The 5,498-nt window shown below is 33.4% G+C and overlaps 1 non-coding gene across 1 annotated transcript; it reads left to right on the top strand.

The window, feature by feature from the left end:
• Positions 1 to 1,682: 1,682 nt before the first annotated feature.
• Trnak-cuu lies at positions 1,683 to 1,755 on the top strand. The gene has a single exon. It is a non-coding gene; the product is annotated as a tRNA-Lys (tRNA).
• Positions 1,756 to 5,498: the final 3,743 nt, after the last annotated feature.

The following is a 5,498-nucleotide window of genomic DNA, read 5'->3' as shown; positions in this document are numbered from 1 at the left end:
ACAACACTTCTTGTTGCCAAGTTATCCTAAATAAACCCCAAATCAAATTTCTAAATTTACAAATGCCTTCTTATATTAAACAGGAAATATCATTTAAGATGTATCCCTGGAGTCTGACTCAATATTCTTACTGCTTGCCAAAACATTATTGCCCCCAGTCCTTAATAGTATCACACAGTGATTTAAGGCATTTCTTCTGTCTCTACCATATAATTAATAGCTAAGTTAAAGATTTATAGGGTGAGAGTTGGGAAAATTGGGAGTAAGATGGATTGGAAATTAAAATTTTTAGCTTGTGTCTTTCTTACCACATCAATACATTAGTCAAGCTACCAAATATCTCTAAGCCTCAGTTTACTCATGTGTGAGCAGGAATTGTATTTTCTAACTGACTCAAATATGAAAAATATGAGATAATTTTTCAATTGAAAATATCTTATACTTTTTTTTACTGTGGCATTAAAGTATTTATTAGTATGCAATTTCATACAAACATTTTCTGTGAATTCTTCAATGAATAACAAGACTAAAAATGCCTGGATGTTTGAGACTAGGAAGACATCTTTTGTTATATATCTACTGGACTTTGCTTGCCAAATGTTCTGTTCTAGAGTTTTAGAAGTGTAAGTTGTTGAGAATTCTGGGAGTTTTAGTATTACCAATCCTAGTTTTACATTTTATTGGCTAATTTTATGAAATTTATGGTACATGTAAATTCAACTTCAAATGAATTTAAAAGAAAAAAAGAAAGGAAGGAAGTTAGGAAGGAAGGAAGGAAGGAAGGAAGGAAGGAAGGAAGGAAGGAAGGAAGAAAGAAAGAAAGAAAGAAAGAAAGAAAGAAAGAAAGAAAGAAAGAAAGAAAGAAAGAAAGAAAGAAAGAGAGAAAGAAAGAGAAAATGGCTAGTTCAGTGAAAGGGCTTCATGTGCCAAGACATATACCCATGGATAGTCAAATGTGTCACTGTGACCTAGCTCTATGTTTGCCCCATCTCCTGACAGCTGATAAAACAAAGGTTACTGAGAGTTTGAGAGGTAGAAAATCCTGTATTAAAAGTACTTCAAGGCATAGAAAATGAAGTTTCCTAACTCATACAATCAAAGGAACATAAGACAAAGCAGAGAACTGGCTAAAAACTTGAAAAGATCAAGATGTGCAATCTCATATATAAACACTCAAAACAAGTCTTCCAATAAATTCTTTCTTGTTAAAGAATTACTTCTTACTAAAAACTTACAAAAGCCACCCCATTCAAAATAATCTTTTTTAACATTTTTTTTTTCTCAGCTCAAATTTGACTCAATTAACTTTCTTTTGGCTTCAGAATAGTAGGTAATGATTGTTATAACTACCAACTACAAAATATGAACCTGGAAAAATCCTTCAGTAGGATTTAAGAAAGTATTTTAGAAAGTATTTAGAAAGATTTTAACTGTCACATCATTGAATGGTTTTAAGATAAGTTGATTGAGGCTCAAAGCATAGATGAGCCATCTAATGAGCTATCTAGTCTGTCTTCCCTGGTCTTCATTAGATAACACTGGCTGCTATAGTGAACTTTTTTCTAGCCTCAGCATCTTCTCCTCCATCTACTCTGAACTATTGTGCTACATTGTACCCTTAATGTGGTGGTAATTTAATTATAATAAAATGTGATTTTGATTGTATGTTAATAAATAAAGTTGCCCGGCTAGCTCAGTCGGTAGAGCATGGGACTCTTAATCCCAGGGTCGTGGGTTCGAGCCCCACGTTGGGCGCCAGATATTGATGTAACCAACCGTCTTATTAAATAAGAAACACAGAAACAATGTTAAAGAGAAAGCCGAGAGGTCAGAGCTCAGAGCCAAAATCTCACCCTTCCGCCTGTGGTGTCCCAGCCTCCCGAATGAGCACCTATTTCCTGTTTGTTCGTCTATTTAAAGAGACAAAACAAGCCACAGCTATCTCACCTCACCAGTTCCTCAGCTGGTCCTGTTTCCTCAGACTGGAAGTTTCTGTGTCCTCATCCCAATAGCTCTCAGCTGAACTGTGTTGCTCCAAAGCCTGAAAGCTTAACCAGCCAAATGCTTCTAGTTTCTGGTCCTCACACCTTATATATCTTTTTGCTTTCTACCACCACTCCCTGGGATTAAAGGCTGGCTTTCTGGGATCAAAGGAGTGTGTCACCACCATGCTCTTGCTATGGCTCTAATAGCTCTGACCCCCGGACAACTTTATTTATTAACATGCAATCAAAATCACATTTTATTATAATTAAATTACCACCACACCTTAAGAGTATATAACGTTTAATTTATAAATGTTGGTCCTTCAACTTATGTAGTAGTAATCATTGTTCAACCTTGTCATTACACTTAGCTTTCGCATGGCCTCTTCCTCCTCTGGTAGCTCTATGTCTTCATGGAAAATGAACATCCATAACTGAAATCATCAAATGTCCTTCCTATGGTATATTATCTCAAGGGCTCTGCTTTTTTTTTGTTGTTGTTGTTGTTAAAAATTTTGGAAAGACAAGCTTTCAGTTATCCACAGGAACTCAGAATAGGATAAGTCATGTATTGATTGTACACAAATCATTAGATCATGGATGACTTTAATTTTTACATCAGCAAGTATATAAAGTACACTAAAACAAAAGACAAGTAGTTCCAAAAATATTTTAGTTATTTTATTCCTGCCATTTAAAGTTAGATACTCCATTTTTTAAAAATCACTTCAATAATTATTAGAAAAACAGAGGTAGCATAACACAAAGGTGACCTCTAACTTCATTTTCCACACATATTTATTAGCAGGCAGATGGTTATATTTAATTAAAAATGAACATTAAATGCGATTTTTTCTGAAATGGGCACTGTTGTAAAATTTATGAATATTTCAAGATAGAGTCACGAAATAGGAGATTTTTAAAAATAAAGAGCAATTTTCATGTCTGTTACATTCCAAATAGGGTGGGTTTATAGTGAACACTGAAAATTAAAATGTCACCCTCCATATTCAGCTACTGCTTTACTTGTGTTTTGCCCTCTCATATATATGAAGGCAAGCTTACAGTGACATCTTTGGCAGTTATAACTTATATGCCTTATTTTAATCGTGCATCTTATATGTTTTATGCTTTCTTTGCATTCAGAGGTTAAAAATCTGTTTTCCCCTCAAATTTTCCTTTTGTTTTTAATTGTGAAAGAGATAACTCCTGAAAGATAATGCCTACAAATATGTTCCAGTTGAATAGGATGTGTATGTCGCCTTCTTGCACTGTCTATCTGAAACTCACAGGAAGCAGATTACATCCTTTATGCACCATTGTGGACTGAGTCAAGATGGCAGGGAGAACTGCAGGAGGGTCAGACTTTGGAATGGACAAGCATTAGCATCCTCTCTCCAGACTCATCTGTCCTTCAGATCAATTTTACAGAGTAAAACAGCATGCTGAGATGTGGCAAGAAGGCTAGAGTCATTTCTACCATGACTTTCCATCAACTAAGGCCATTCACAATTCCCATCAGCGACAATCTAGATATTACTGAACTCATTTGGTTTCCTCTGTCTTCAAACTTCATTAACATAATTCATAAGTACTTAAATTAACATGCAAAGCTTAATGTACACAAAGCTTTTTATAGCCTAATGTGTTTTATATTTTATGATAGAAGAAACCTTAAATGATAGTACACAAAGTCACCACTTATAGTGATGAAATTGATTTTTAGTAACTTTAATTAATTTTAGTTTTTAAATTAACTAATTTAGTTTTAGTGTTTTCATGAAATATTTTATTAGTTAGTTACTTTTTTTTTTTTGAGACAGTGTAATTAGGCAGGCTTTACTAAGCTCATTCCTGTAACTGAGGCTAGCCTTGGACTTCTAACTCCCTGCTTCAAAAACTATGCCCTTGCAGATAAATTTTTCACTTACAACTGGTAAGAGTCTCATGTATCTTCAGTATGCAATGTCCTGACCAAAACATCTTAAGCTGTAAGTTAATTGTATATTTTACTAAGAATTTTTGTACTCCTTAGTTTTGAAAAAATAGCTATCATTTCTTCAAATATCAATTTTTCAGTTTTACTGACACCTCTGTCTCAGATTTTCGTGAGATGCACGCTGTTCCCAGGGTTGGGCACATTTTGGCAAGTACTAATATTGAGTTGCCTCATGAGCACTAGTTAATGTTTATATTTACTTCAGATTCAATGTATTTTCAACTGTCTAAGTTCTCATATCTTTGCCTCTCTGCATAACATTGGTACATGGATTTCAAGACGGCCTGGAAGTTCATTTACTTAAAACATTTCAAGTCTGAGAAGACTGTATATCAGTCAAGGCTTCATTTTTTATTAAATATTAATATTTTTCTATTGTATCTTTTAAAGTTTGTGTTGCCATTATTATCTTTTACGTTTTAGCTTATTAAATTTTTTCTCCTTTATTTACTGAATTTCCAGAATAATTCCTGTCATCTTAACTTCTATAATTCCATCATATGGATTACTTGTAAATTTCACTTTAACATTTGTTGTTTATTATAAATTCTAGCATAACTGAAAAATGTCACAGTACAAATGGCATTGAATTGCATAAGACACTCTTGATTGTCCCACAAGAAAAATTTCTCTCAAGATAAAATTTCAGACAAGAAGTTCCATGAAGTTAATTAATGTGGTATTACTTTTCATGGCAAGAAATTGGGAATGAGAAATCCTTAAAGAGGATATTAGTTGAATAACCTGTGGTGTATCCACAGGGTATGGAATATATATGTACATTCATTCCATCTGCTTTCTTTTGAAAGAAAAAACACTGAAACCTGATTAATAGTCCAACATGAATTTATTACCTATTGAGGGAATATTTAGCTTTGACATTTCTTTTCTCATTATCACCATTATTAAAAAGTAGTTAAATACAAAAGGATAATTCTTTATGTTCCTCATTTTTTAAAGGAAAATCTCACCCAGTGTTCATCAAAATAAAGATCATGTGTAGTCATTTACTTTATGTAAGTAGCTTTTGAATTAATAAATTCTATCACCTAATCTGCTTCAGTTTTTTTTTCTCTCAATCCCAGCACTTGGGAGACAGAGCCAAGCAGATCTCTGTGAGTTCAAGGCCGGTCTGGTCCACACAGTGAATCCAGGACAGGCATCAAAACAACACAGAAAAACACTGTCTTGAAAGAAAAAGTTTTTCACATATTATCCAATTTGTTCAACAGAATTAGTCTGACTACATCAGAATTTCACTCCAAATCTTTCTGGTACAATTCTAAGTTCTGATACAATTGTAGAAAATATCCAATTATTAATTATTAATAGGAGTAATATGCTGTAGAGCGATTTGTGATTACCATTATTCATCAACTTCATATATAAACATTCAATTAACACAGTGTTATTCTAGTCAATACACATTTCAACATTTTTCTTTAACTAATGTTGAGCACTATTAGCAGCACAAAGAGTATCTAACCTCTAAGTCTTTAAAACTTTAGAAAGTG

This window comes from Peromyscus leucopus, chromosome 14, assembly GCF_004664715.2.
Source record: "Peromyscus leucopus breed LL Stock chromosome 14, UCI_PerLeu_2.1, whole genome shotgun sequence".
In the NCBI taxonomy this organism is placed as follows: Eukaryota; Metazoa; Chordata; class Mammalia; order Rodentia; family Cricetidae; genus Peromyscus; species Peromyscus leucopus.
Note: the sequence above shows the minus strand (reverse complement) of the source record. Positions and strands in the feature narration are given on the sequence as shown.